This window comes from Sorghum bicolor, chromosome 1 (assembly GCF_000003195.3).
Source record: "Sorghum bicolor cultivar BTx623 chromosome 1, Sorghum_bicolor_NCBIv3, whole genome shotgun sequence".
Lineage (NCBI taxonomy): Eukaryota > Viridiplantae > Streptophyta > Magnoliopsida > Poales > Poaceae > Sorghum > Sorghum bicolor.
Window position 1 is genome coordinate 61,917,193 of NC_012870.2, and position 15,953 is coordinate 61,933,145.

Below are 15,953 nucleotides of genomic sequence, written 5' to 3' on the forward strand. Positions count from 1 at the left end.
GGATCATCCACAGTAAAGAACATTACCTCTGCGGCTCTCTGCCCCTCTCTCGCTGCCTGCAGGCCACTACTACTGTCTTGTCTACTACTCACCAGTCAGTAGTGCTGCGGTCAATTATTGGGCACACCACCAATCATGGACGGTGATGATCGATGCATGCATGCTCTGAAATGGACGTCGCTATATAGGCTGGCTATAGCTGATGCGCCGTTTAATTTGACACACCAAGCCCAAATCGATCGATCGATCAGCTAACTAAACCGGCCGCGGTGCATTGCATGTGGATAACTATATATTTTCGCCGCTGTCTACCAGCAACCAGCTGCTTCATCATCGTCATGGGCGCGCACTAACAATGACTCTACTTTCTTCTGCTTTCTGCTTTTTTTTTTTACATTTGTTAAGTTTTTACGCGGTGAAAAAGTGGTGAAAATGACACAAAATTCGCGCACGCCATGCCTGCCTGCCAGTGCCACAGCTGCTGCTTGGTCGTTGTTGATTCCCTGCCACCGTGCTGGTCGACATGGCTCCTTTAATTTGCTCACCGATGCCATTGGCTCATCGGTCGTCGGCCCCCTGGCCTTGCTAGCTCAGCTCGTGAATGGATGTACGGTGGTAATGTGTCTATATATCTATCAACTTCCTTTTTGTGCATCCCATCAATATATACTCCGGAGTGTAGTCGGCAGTGTAGTGAATATATCGGGGAACACAGAAAGAAAAGGTGATTCCATGTCCACCACCTTTAGACCTGGAATCACTTGCTTGGAGTGATGATATATAGATATATATATATGGTGCTAGTATATAGGCATATATGGTCCTACTAGCTAGCTAGACACAGGATCGGAATCGAGGTAGCTACTTGCATAATAACTTTTATTTGAATCGCCTTGTTGCGCGCCTTTTTTATGTATCTATTAGTTCCTTTAATTATAGATTATTAGTTGGTGTGCGCTTAGTTCATCAGCTGACAATAAGGCACATAATTTATTACTACTCCTTTAGATGTCTGCAGTGCTGGGATAAGCATTTTTACCAGCACCTTTGGATGGATAGATCACGCAAACACACTACTCCTATATATCTTTGAGGGAAAAAATTAGAGGGCTCGGGGTCACCGTCACATATGAGCTACACTACTTAAAGTTAAGTCTGAAAGGATTATAATTTAGTGATTATAAATAATTGAAATGGTCAATCCGGTGAGCCATGAATGATGATATGCATGCATGGTACCAGGACTTGTAACCATCCTATGAAATGAATGATTCCTACATTGTGCTCAGTGACCCGGCCCTTTTATTTGATGATGTGATGTGTGTGTGTTGTGTATTGCCTTGTCCTAAAAAGAATGCAACCCTAACTCTATCCTTAACCAAACTCTCTAAAGTTTAATCAAATTTGTAGAAAAAGGTATCAATATACCTAGAACACAAAATATGTATATGTACATACTTTGTAGAAAAAAGTATCAATATACCTAGAGCACAAAATATGTATATATACATACATACTATAAAAGTATATGTTACGATGAGTCTAAAACTATTTATTTATTATCATAAATAATGGTACTCTATTATGTTTTAGAATTATATTCTTTTCAGGGCCTATGGAGTAAGACATGTTTAATATAGTGTTAGATAGAATACAAAAAATATCATGCCTCTCTCTCTCTCTCTCTCTCTCTCTCTCTCTCTCTCCCTTCATACACCTAGCTACCATGAAACCCAAGATCTAATTAGGCCACATATTGATCAGAAGGATTCATCCAAGAAGACATAGGATAGGTATTAATAACCTACCTTCTTGAGCAACCATCTTCAAAGAAATGAAGATCAAACCTCATCCCTTGTATTTTATAATTTTCGGACCTCTAAGGATGCCAACAATTAAAGGTGGCGTGATCTACAATTTGGATCGGGGAGAAAGAGGGGTATTTATAGATGTTTTTTATAGGTGGAGGATTTAGAAAAGCTCTCATATAAAGTATATATATTTGCAGCATAATTAGGTCAACCACTAGTAAAGAGTCGTTCGTTTACATATTGGCAGTGACGTTAAGTAAACCACTAGTATAAACAAACACTCCAGTGGCAGTTAATTTAAGGATTCCACTAGTGTAGATACATCTAATACACTGGTAGTTCATTGTTGGGCCTATAGATTTGTTTCTACTGCACTCGTGATCTTATTTTGCATTATCACATATCTATCATCTATCCCCTTGCTTAGGTCTTGTTTAGATGTGAAAAGATTTTGGATTTCGCTACTGTAGCATTTTCGTTTGTTTGTGGCAAATATTGTCCAATCATGGACTAACTAGGATTAAAAGATTCGTCTCGCGATTTACAGTTAAACTATGCAATTAGTTTTTATTTTTCATCTATATTTAATATTTTATACATGTGCCGAGAAAAATTCGATGTGATAGGGAATCTTGAAAAACAAGGCCTTATTCAAACCGATAGATCGAGGGAGATATGAAAGTGGTACCGTGAAAGCACGCGCACGCAGCTTTCTGCATGATTCGCCACGTGAAAAGGGAGAAACTACAACACGGGCCACACAGTGTAATGTCATCGTGTGTGTGCGTGCGTGCATGCATGCAGAAAGTTAGGTTAACTGGGAAAGCTAGCGTACCATCGAGAATAATGGAAAAAACCCAGACACGCCACATGCATGCAAACGACGCTTTCCTGCCATCACGTAGTACTGGTCCTGCGTTAGGGTTTTTTCTCGCCCCAAATGATGAAATGATCACCTGGGTTCTTCTTCCCGACACCGCCCTGTGCTCATATGCCATGCTGCCGGCCGGGTCCTACCTCCTTCGATCCACCCAAAAAACTCTGTACGCGAGTCCAACTGTCCATATATGTCCCAGTAGCTGCATGGGCATGGTCTTGCAAAAGTCACCAGTCAATACCTCGTGGTCTCTGGAACGATCATCATGGCAACCACAGTGTACTGCCTCTCCCTGCGAAATGCTCATGATGAGTAACTGATCAGTGACGAGCACGAACTAGGCCTTGTTTAGGTCTTGTTTAGTTTATCCCCAAAACCAAATTTTTTTTTAAAGATTTCTTGTCCCATCAAATCTTGCGGCACATGCATAGAACATTAAATACAGATAAAAATAAAAACTAATTGCACAGTTTGTCTGTAAATCGCGAGACGAATTGTTTAAACCTAGTTACTCCAGAATTTAACAATGTTTATTAAATAAAAACGAAAATGCTACAGTGTCAAAATCTAAAAACTTTTTGGATCTAAACAAGGCACTTCTCAAAAAAAAATGGCAAAATTTTACAAATTCTTCGTCACATGGAATCTTACGGTACATACATGAAACATTAAATATAGATAAAAAAATAACTACTTACACAGTTTGCCTCTAATTTGCGAGACGAATCTTTTGAGCCTAGTTAGTCCATGATTGGATAATATTTGTCAAATACAAACGAAATTGCTACTATATATGGATGTTTTTCCTTATATAGAGGATTACATATCCTTCACCATTTATACTTTAGAAGTTTTACACATGGATGCTTTGAATTTACACATGGTACACAAGTTCGAATAAATTTTAAAACTCTTCTAGGTAGAGCACTATTACAAGTTTTAAAACTCAAATTTAAATACTCTCTCTGTTACAAATTATAAGTTGCTTTGACTTTTTTGGTTTATCTATTTTGCTATGTATGTAGATATATTATTTATTTAGATGTATAGCAAAATAGATATACCAAAAAAAAGTCAAAGTGATTAGAAATGTTGCATGCACTGTTCATTGATTCTTAAGGGCTATCAACTTAAAGAGAATATAAGGACAAACCATAAGTAGTAATAAGTACTCCCTCTATTCTAAATTGTATGATGTTTTTATCTTTTTTAGATATATATAATTTTTACTATGTACTTAGATATACATTATGTCTAGATATATAATAAAAATAAAGTATCTAACAAAAAATCCAAAATGTTCTATAATTTGGATTGAAGGGAATACGAGTAAGCAAAACCAACCAAACCATGAGGACACGGCGAGCTAACTTAAATGTGTAAATATAAATCTAGTACTAGTATGTAAAAAAAATAAAACATTGGCCTCTGTTAATTAAAAGCGAAAATAAGGATCTCATTTATAAATAAGGATCGGCATGGCCCGTTCATCATAACTTGCCGATCGCAAACAACGAATATAAGCCGTGGCTGTTTTCTGGAAAAAAAAAATAAAGTGGAGACCAACAAGCGCAATCAAATGCAAACATCAGGCCCAAGGCTGATTTGGTCAATCTCTACCAGGCGTTTGCTTCAATGGGCCAAAGTACACAATTTTGGGCCTTCAGTTCTTTTTTTTGTATCATTGGGCCTTCAGATCGTCACTAAGGTTTGTGAGTGCAGATTACGAGTTGGTAAGTTCTTGGGCTGAACCTTTTTTAAAAAACTGTCTTGGGCTGAACCTTGCCGCCGCCGTTCGACGATTCCAACCGTTCGAAAAATTTTGAAGATTTCTCGTCAAATCGAATCTTTGATCGCATGCATTGAGTATTAAATATAGACGAAAATAAAAACTAACTGCACAGTTTAACTGTAATTTGTGAGATAAATCTTTTGAGTCTAGTTACTCCGTGATTGGTCAAATAAAAACGAAATGCTATAGTAGGCAAAAACAAAAAAATTTGCGAACTAAACAAGGCCCAAATCGAGTTCAACTTCGTGACGAAAAAAGTCTAGATTAAGGGGGTGTTTGGAAGTGTTCTGCTCCATTTTTTTTTAGCTCTGCTCCATGTTTTTTAGCTAAACAGTTTTAGCTTCACGCACTGAGTTCGAGGAAAAAACGTGGAGTTATGTGAAGAGGTACTCTAGAAACTCTAGTTTTTTTGGAGTTGCTCCACTGTGGAGTAGAGTTTGTGGAACAGTGTCAAACACCCCTTAAAGCTAATCCTTATTGTAAGTCATACAAGCTATTCACGTCATCTTCCGCTAAGGTCAGTCTCAATGGGAAGTTTTATCACGCTGTCAAGACTGTCATATTATATAAAATAAAATTAAACTTGAATAAAACACCGACTCTCAATGGAAAGTTTTATTTCATAATTTTATAGGCATTTAATTCCAAAACTCATAGAGAGTTGGTAATCGTGCTAAGAGAGTTTTAGGCCAGTCTTAATGCATAATTTCATGGCACAGTTACCAAGACTGTAAACTAGGTAACCGAGCCACATGAGTTTTATGGGGATGAAACTCCTCTCTCATCTGATGAAATCTGATGAAACTCCTTTATTTTAATGATCGTGTCAAGTCAGCAATTTTGCTTATATGACACCCTATTTAATGTGCATTACACTTTTATGAACACATGCATTGAGACTGGCTTATCTGGATGAAACCATTTCTTCTCTCTCTTCTTAAATACATTATCATGTCATCAAAAAAAGCATATATGACAACCTATTTAATGCAAATAAAACTTATATGAAACTCCCATTGAGACTGACCTAACTATTCACATTATCTCTCACTAATACCTTTATCATTCCGCTTGACTTACAACCTCTTAATTGTAAGTTATGTACATTATCTCTAATTAATTAACTTCCTTGCAAATTATTGGTAATTCCAGTAGCAAATGCGAATAATGTGGAAGGAAGTTAATTACTAATTATCATGGTATTTTTCCTTATTTATCTCATAGTGTTTTATGGAGTTTTATTTAAGATGAACCGGACGATATTGTTTTGAAACAAATAAAAAGAGAAAAAAATAGAAATCATGATCAACTAAGCCCTAATTTTTCCCATAGAGTCTTTCAAATATTCAAGACGATGAGTGTCACTATGTGCAGAATCGAATATGCACGTGTACGTGCCTGTTTTTTTCTAGAAAATATTCAGAAAATAGGTGCGACCGTAGCATCCTACTAGACTGCCCTGTTACTAAGGTCTTGTTTAGTTTCAAAAGAAAATTGGTTTTGTGTACTGTAGCATTTTCGTTTTTATTTGGTAATTATTATCTAATTATAAACTGACTAGATTCAACAGATTCATCTCGTGATTTACAGGTAAACTGTGCAATTAATTTTTATTTTTATTTATATTTAGTGCTTCATGCATATACCATAATATTTGATGTGATGAAGAATCTTTAAAAAAATTTAGTTTTTAAGGTGAACTAAACAAGACCTAAACCACAATTATATTTCATTCACAACTGTTCCATACTCTATGTGTTATCGCTGCACTGCTACTAGCAGTGCGTGACATGTATGCCGCATATAGGGACAAAGACGACCGACGTTGGTCCATCGGATTCGGATCGGAAGGATCCTCTGATAACGATGTTTAATTTCTCTTGTTGTCACGCTGGCAGCTTCCTTGTAAATGGTTGTATTATTCCTTGTCATGCCAGCTTGCTAGCATTACAATCCTAGTGGCAACGAAAGATAGAAGATACTATAGTACTGAAAATAAGAGAAGGCATATGCATGTCGTCCAAATAAAGTGAAACAACACGTGATGGATTAGAAGCTTGCAGCCCAAGGAAGGGAGTCCCAAGAAAATTACAACAAAATAAATCAAGCAAAGGGTCCACACATCTCTTGATCGAACCAAGGAAAATGATGGACGTGTTGAAAACCAAAATATGAATGGAGAGTTAAAAGATGGATTCGAAAACACATGCAAACAAGAAAATAACAAAAATGATCAATTGAGTAGAATTAAGTAAAAATTGTAAACTTAGCTTGTTCGTTTGGCTGATAAATTATGGCAGAAAATATTATTCGCTGATTTGTTGTGAAAGAAAAACACTGCTAAAATACTGGCAATTTCGGCTGATAAGCTCACTCTCTCGGGCCCAAAAATCTTGTTTTTTCCTTTTGGAAACACATTTGATCTCGAAAATCATGTGTGGAATAAATTTTCTACTAAAATAAAACCACCGTCCTCGAAAGGATCACCACCGGCTAAGAGATCCATCTATCCAATCATGTTATCTTCTACTCAAGCTTTTCCAGTATTTTAGGTGACCTTTTTGATCTTAGGACACCTCTATAGTGTGTTTTCCTTAATGGGTCTTCCCAAGAGGTGTTTTGTGGATGTTTCGAGCAAGAATGAGCGTCAAATCAACCTCGTGGACCTATTGGTTTGACTTGTCATTTAGGCTTTTCCTCCAATGCGTATCTAGGCCATGTGCAGCCTCAGGTGATCCCCTGCCAGTGTGTTAGCATAGAAACTTATATATTTGCCCATCAATCATGTATTACGTTAGCTGGCCTCCTAGATTGAAAACTCATCATGACAGCTTACTCCTGGATCTATCATCTATGTTTAAATATTATCTACGTCTACATGTTTAGTTGATATTCATTCGAGTCATTAGCTTACTTGGATGTGCTATTATTTTTTTTGAACCTAGGATGTGCTATTATTGATGTCATGTGTTAACTATAGTCTATAATAACATGCATAAGGACTTAGGGTGTCCGTAATGGTGCTAGCTACGTAGCTAGCTTATATAGAGGTGAGAGACAAGAGCAAAGACTATTTTATACATATTTATTTTTTATGTAGTATTGGACTTACATGTCACTCTCTCAGATTCTTAGGCCTGTTTGGTTTGGAGAGTTAAACTTTAGCTTCCATCAGATTGAATGTTTTGGATACATGCATGGAGTACTAAATATATACTATTTACGGAACTAAGAACACAACTAGAGAGTAATTTGCAAGACGAATCTTTTAAGCCTAATTAGTCCCTAATTGGACAATAATTGCCAAATAAAATGAAAAAGCTACTTTAACACCCTCAACCAAACACCCTCTTAGACTACATGAAATAGATACGCTATTTGCTCATCGCTAGTGACTACTCTCTCTCCTATTTTTTTGCATGTTCACATCATAATAGCTAGCCAAATAACTAATCATTGGGGGATGTCCTAGAGTTTCATATATAGCAGCCTGTTGATGTTTTATTTCCACATATAAGTCAAAATTAAAAAAAAACATAATAACGGGAAGAGAAGATCGCAAGAACTACGCTTTGGTTACGGTCAAAAGGATTATAAACACAGACAAAGCACAGGCAAAAGACTTTACGTAACGGCCAAGTAGGAGTAATAATATAAAGCCAGTGTGGTCTTGGGCGGAGACTGAGCCACCGCCGGCAACCCGACAGGGGCAGCTACACCGGGGGCTCTAGCCGGTGGCAGGGCCTGTGCTCCGGACTCCAAATTTCATGGCTCCGTCACTAATAACATAAAAATGCAGCTGAGTCAAGGTCTGCTTATTGTTTAACAAAGGTGAAGATACTTTTGTCGACAAGAATCAAAGTGCAAGTTCGCTCTCTCCTCTGTCAGGCAGAAGTTCCGTTACTCCTTTATCTCTTAAAAAATATATTACTATAGTTATCTTAAATTAATCTTTTAAAGTTTTGATCAAATTTTTAGAAAAAATATTAAGATTTATGATATTAAACTAGTATTATTAAATAAATATATCATAGAATATGTTTTTATAATATACTTATTTTTTATCATAAATATTGTTATTTTTTTCTATAAAATTAGTTAAACTTAAGATTGTTTAACTTGCAAGGATTCTAGAGATTGGTTTATTATTTAGAGAGAGATGGAGGGAGCCGGTAGCAATTTTCGAAGTTTAATGTGTAGCAGCAGTCTACGAAGCTAATACAGAAGTACTTATTTCACAAGATTTAATAGTTTTTTTTTCTCGAATACTCCCTCTGTCCCTGAAAGCTTCAATTCCTAAAATCCGTGCCAGTCAAACTTGTTTAACTTTGACCAATTTTATAGAAAAAAGTATCAATATGTATAACATAAAATGAGTATCTTATGGAAATATATTCAATGATAAATCTAATGGTATTAATTTGGTACTATAAATCTTAGCGTTTTTTTTCTATAAATTTGGTCAAAGTTTTAAAAGTTTGACTTAGGACAACTCTAGAAATTGCAGCTTTCAGGGACGGAGCGAGTATATCATATGATTAGCGAAGCTTCGCGGGTACTTGCAGCGCATCCAAAAGACAAAACCCTGCTAGGATTTGTAGCAGGTGAAAAAAGTATCGTCGAAGACGAGACGACGTTCGACTCTACGAGGAGTCGAGCACGCTCCACGTTGTCGTCATCAGCTGATTCTCTATTGAATACCACGCTGTCGTCATCAGCTGAGGAATTCGGTTTCCTAGTACCAATTGGTAACTAAATTAGCCTGTGTAGACACACGGGCTGCTGAACAAAATTTTCTATGACTGGTAACCGAATTCCCTGCTGCTCACAATTTTGTTGGTTTGGAAGAAATAATGGTGAAATTTTGCTAAAACTTTGTGTACTCCTGATGCGTGAACGAAAACAAGTGGTAGAATGATATATTTGATAGAAAATGACTATGACTATGAAGGACGTGTTTGATTTCTTGGTCCAACCTAGGTCTTGTTTAGTTCCTGAACTATTTTGCAAAATTGCAAAATCCCAAACAGAATGTTCAGCACACCAAAATACTGACATTTTGTATTTTGCTTTTGCTGTTTACTTACCAAAAAATTTTGCAAAACTGCAAGTCATGCAGCTGCATTAAATGGTTGCCATGCAACCCCATGCACATGCAGCTTGCTGTTAATGCTGCTGTTCCTGTGGTTGGCCACCATGCACAACATGCATACATTGAAGTATACACAAAATCACAGGCACTGTTCATGCACACTTTATTACAACAAAACTGTATTCATCCAATTACAACATTTATTTACTATTACAACCACATAATGGGTTCAACAATGTTACAGTAAACATCACAACTCATATATGTCCTCAAACATTCACAGATACTCGCATGAATTCAAAACTGTCGTAAAAAAATACTCACAAACCGCAGGAATCAAATAAACAAACCTGTGAAGAATCACAACACTTTTACGAACCAGTTGCCATAGCATAAGCAAGCGAGTCACGGAATGCAGCCATCGGGTTTGGACCATCTTCCACAACCTCAGGAGGTGGCTGATTCTCATACGCTTCTCGCGGCACATAGTTCTCATTATTGTCACACCTATGGAAGTGCTTATCTGCTATGCCACTGCTTCTCATAAAATTATGCAGTGCCATACATGCAACAATGATTTTGGATTGCTTGTGAGGTGCGTATGGAGGGATCTTTTGCAACTTGCGCCACTTCATTTTCAAAACTCTAAATGCCCGCTCAATAACATTTCTAAGGCTAGAGTGCGCATAATTGAAGATTTCCTCTTTACCTTGTGGCTCGGGCCCGTCACGGAACTCCTGCAGATGGTACTTGTTGCCTTTGTAAGGAGCTAGGTACCCCTGCTTGTTCGCATAGCCCGAGTCGACGAGATAGTATTTCCCTGCATCCACAAACAAGCAGTTAGCCACAATGTCATCAACTGTTACAATCAGTCATCTGTATCAATTAGTCAGTACCTTGAGGTGGATGTGGGAACACAACGCTATATGTTGTTGTCGAGTCATTGAACACTCTCATGTCATGAATAGATCCAGGCCAACCAGCATTCACAAAGGTGAATCTCATGTCGAAGTCACAACAAGCCATGACATTTTGTGTAGTGATCCCCTTGTGGCACAAGTGCTGAACAAACATGTCATTTGGCACTACACATTGGACATGAGTCCCATCTATAGCCCCTATGCAGTCCTTGAAATGTGGATAAAACCTAGGATTTCTAAGCCTTGGATGCAGTGTTCTAAACTCTGGGTCAACTTGTAACAGAACCGACCAAATTATAAGAGATTAAGCCTAACAGTGACCATTTGCATAGCCAAACTATCACGCTTAAGCCCATATAATCCCGGTAGTCCGTGAAATCTCGAAGGATTTCAAACCACATATCGCACAGCAGCCAAGATCGTAATAAGTTTAGCGGTCGCCATTCACAAATACATCCAGATTACAACATTCATAAAATACATCGGAGTTCTTAAAGTTATTACAAACCAAGTTCTTCAAGTAGCGGAAGCTTCATAGTTCGAAAATACAACACACACGCTTAGTCTGATACAGTGCCATAGTTCGGTCATTCCCACAAAAGCAAAAGAAGAGACGGAGTGACCATCGCCCTTGGTCTAGTCATCACCCATGGCTGGGTACAGACAGAGGATGCAATAACCATAGTACATTTGACCATCTGCAAAACAACATGGAAGTAGAACCCTGAGTACGAGAAGGTACTCAGCTAGACTTACCCGTCATAAACTGAAAATAAAGACTCATCAAGGATCATGAAGGCTATATAGTGGGGTAGCTGACAACCATTTTGCAAAACCGCAGGATTTTACTATCATAACCTACATAAATCTTTCTTCTTTTAATTTGCTCAAGTTGAGAGTATCATTACCTAGTATCTAGGTTTGCACCTGCACTATTACAAGCAAGCATAGGGATACGATAGTACCTCATCATAGCATTCATAAACCATTTACCATTATAACCCAAGTGTTCCATAGTCCTTACTACGAGGACAGGGCTCATGTCAAGTGCTCATTATCCAGGAGCGATGGCGATTCGAATCGATTTCTAACCAGCTGGCGAGATATTCCCCACACAAACCACACTCACTGATCAAGTGAGCTACAGATCACCGTATTACACTATCCAGGACCAATTCGCGGGTTCGGCAGGCACCGCCAGTACCCGAGGACCGTTCCGACGACCGAGGTATCCAAGGTATACCAAGGTTGCGCGCCGCGCCCTCGTCGTTCTCCTCAGCCATCACCAATACAGCGCATGGCGGCTCGATTCCCGGCCCGGATAGTGTTCAGGCTTCGCGGTCGGAACGACTTATCCTTCCAGCTAAGTGTGGGGCATGCGTTCAACATGACAAGAGGGCCGTCAACGATCGGTCCTTAATCGACACAGGCAGGGGCACTATAGTCACCCACCATAAGACCCTGCCCGGTCTCCAATTCCATTCCACACTTGGTTATTCTTTTCCCAAAGCAATCACTGCTTAAACATGTAAGTATCCACCTATATCTCGCAGGTGACAGGAAATCACCCGACTTTTACCGGACTAAGCAAGCTAAGCATAGACTTCGCACCTAGCTACATAGGACAAGGTAGATAAACGAGGGGTGATATCAAGGAGTACCAATGCATCAACGGTATCAACCAACTCCTATCACTTAAATGCAATATAGTAGAACAAGCAAAGTATATCCTGTAAGTTAGCGAGAATAGGGAGACTTAGAATGCTCCGGGGCTTGCCTTTCTCAAACGTGCTGGGTCGGTGATCCGGACACTCCTCTAGTTCCTCTCCGGACTCCTATGCTTCCGGAGTTTCCTGCTCCTGAATCTCTTCTGGCTCCTCGGGTCCCACCTCGTTCTCCTGCGAGCCTGTATGATGCATGTGTGCTCATGAGTGGAGTGCGAGATGCCCGAATGGATTCTTGTATGAGAAAGTACCAAAGGGTCATGACATGATGCGTAGGTGATTTAATTGGTCATGCTCTTTATAAGGTAGTCGACATCATCCAAGAGTAAGCAGTTGGATTAAACATCTAGTACATCCTCTTCTACAATTATTTTTCAAATGCAACCAGCAATCCACATGATGCTTCAAAGATACACCAAACCCAACTTATTCTATTCAACCTATATACACAACAATTCATAATTTTCTTTATTCATTTCTAGGCCCATTAAAAATCACATGCAATTCTGTTCAACAATAAATTCCACAAAAATTACAGGAGACTACCAGCTAAGCTTAAAGTCTACTATAAATTTTTCATAATTTTTGGATACTTATTTTGAGCCACAAAAAAAATCACAAGATTAATTCATAGGGTAAGTATAATCACTCTACTGTGATACAAGTGTCAAATAACAGATTTCATATTTTTTTTACAATTTGTCTAATATCATAAGAAACACCCACAAAATTTTCTAGATTTATTGCATGATCCAATTAATTATTAAAAATCATAAATCACTGCCATGCAAGCATTTAAATTACCATAAATTCATTTATACACCAAATAATATGTAGCAATATTTTCCCAGTGAGTAAACATACATGCAGAGCCAACAAATCAAGTTTCACATTTTTCTGAACCATATTTTATTTACTATGCATTTTCCAAGTTTAGCAAAAACATGGATTAAATATATTCATTTAGAAAAGTTACTCAAACATGACATGCAATTACATCAAACTGTAGATCTGGAAATATAGAGCACACCAAAATTTATTTCATCCAATTTGGAGCTGTAGAACTCAAGATATGAATTTTACAAGTTTTGAATCAATTTCTGGAAATCATTTATTCAAGAAAACCGACGAAAAAGGCTACGCGCACCCAGATCTACACCCACCGGAGTCCTCCTGCGACTGACAGTGGGTCCCCGACCCCACCGGTCAGCGAGACCGAGAGGGAGCTCACCTCCGACGAGCAGATCTCGCCGGCGGTGAGGTCTCCGGCCACGGGGTAAGCACCAACGTGCTCCCCGCAGCGAGGCGCACCCAACGGTACCCTTGGATTGGTCGGAGGATGACCGGAACACCTCCGACGAGCATGCATGGCGGCACGGCGGCGCTGCTCGCCGTGGCCAGGCCGCTCCGGCGCGGTAGAGCGTGCGCAAACGCCTCTCCGAGCTTCCTCACCACCCTACCGACCTAGCGCACCCAAGAACCAGCGAAAAGAGGTAGAGAAACACAAGATCCGTCGCGGCGGAGTACTCCGGCGAGCCCCGGGTAACTCCGGCGAGCGATTCACGGCGCCCGACGGACTCTCACCTCGGTAGAACGCGCGCACAAGCTTACCCTAACGATGACGAAGGCGCTGGTGCTCTCGGCGGTGAGCTTGAGGCTCTGGTGCGGTCGGCGGCGAGCGGCGGGGCTTTCTCCGGCAATGGCGCGCGGAGGAGCTGTTGCTGCTGCGCGGTGCGAGCGGAGGGAGGAAGGAGAAGGAGGGCGCGGGGGACAGAACGGAGGAAATGGCCTGGGAGCCCGAGCCGGCGTCCCGACCAGGGGGGGTTGGAGGCCGGCCGCGGCGCGTCCAACGCCGGCGTACGGCCGCCACGTGGCCGGCGCCAGGTGGAGCGAGGCGAGCGCCGCGCGCGCGGGAGAGAGGGGAAGGGGGAGGCAGGCCGGGCCGCTCGCTGGGCCGAAAGGGAAGCGGGGTTGGCCCAGCAGCGCCTGCCCCTTTCCCCCTTTTTTTTGAATTTCTTTTCTCCAAATTCTTTCTAAATTCATTTGGACCAACTTAAAATCATTTTCACCTCTTGCTCCCAAAAACAAATTTGTTCCAAAACAAAAACTCTACAACTTTGCTTTAATAAGCAAGACCAAATTCCAAATAGAATTTGAATTACAAATTAAAACTTAGTTCTAGGTTTTTAAATAAATTCAATTTGGAAATCTTGTATAAATTCCATTTCTCAAATTCCATAGCTCCAAAAAAAATTACACAAAAATACTCTAAATTCTTCTTACACATAAATCAACCTAGTTTGAATATTTCACATTTTTAGAAGCAAGCATCATATTTTTTTAGCATAATTAAAACACATGAAATAAAGCACATAAAATCATGTTTTGGGATGAATGACGTGCTCATGATGCTATGCTTGATGAGAATGCTTATGCATGTTGTGATAGGGCTAAATGCATGCTTAACACCTAGGGTGTTACACAACTGGCTTAATGATGTCTGCTGCTAGCTGCACAAGGCTATTCAAGACTCTGTTGAACATTTTTGACACAGTCCCCAAAGACCTCTCAAATCTGTCCTCAGCTTGCCTAACAGACTGTGGTGCCCCAACCATCCATAAGAACATGCCTAGAGCCTCAAAAGAAGTCGACTTGGTAGTCGATTTCTGACTGTACTTGTCACATAAAAGCTCATGCAAGGTAAAGAACATTGTAGGAGTCATTCTAAACATGTTGTAACATGACTTCTCACTGGCCGTCTTAGCATATACCCATTCAATGCCACTCATTTTTGGAACTCTATAGTCAGCTCTACACATGTACTTGTCAATGTGCATTGCATATTGGTACATACCGAAGATGAACTCATCCTCCTCAGCATCTTCCATCATCTCATCCAGCAACTCATCTTCTTCCTTCTCCAACTGCTGCAGCAACTCCTCCCTTCGTGCATCGTACCAAGAATTCTTAACCTGCCACAATTACACCACACAGCAGTCAGCATATGGTACAACACAATCAAGGTTATCAGAATGCCCGAAAAGTACCATAGTACCACATACAAATTCATAATGCAACAAAGATTAGTGATCAAACAAATTAGTACATTCAAAGGTCTTTCCAAATCAATCACAACATAGAGTTCAAGTTCTTGAAAAGAAAGAAATAAAACCACACACACGTACGCACTACAACATACATCACAACCACAAGCATCGGCCCTCATCTCCAGCAAAAGGTTCTACACTGTCAGTGCAACTACTATCAGTGGAACTACGGCGCCATTGCTACATGCATTAGATGGAAGGTGTTCTAGGGGTCCACCGGCGAAGGGTTGCTGGCGAGCTTCTGGATGATTCGTATCCTCACTGTCTCACTTGACGAAAGGAACAAATCCATCTGCGCTTCATTCTCTGCCAGAGCAAGGAGTCCGTCCAACAGGGCTGGCGTGTCTCGAGAAATGCCAAGCTCATGCTCAGCAATCCTAGAGCACTCAGCTATTTTCCAGTTCACAGCTGTCCTTGCGGCGTCCTTGTCATGTGCTTTTTTCTGAAGGGCCTTCTTGTGAACCTCCAGCCTCTCTCTAGCAAGCTCCAAATGCGAGTTCATGTGCTGGTTCATGACCCTCGCGTATGTGTTCTTGGTCTTCTTGTTGGGGCTCGTTGCAGTTGTGCTAGTGCTTCCTATCCTTTTGGTTCCAAGGCTCATAGGGGTACGGGTGTCCTCCTCATCTGCTC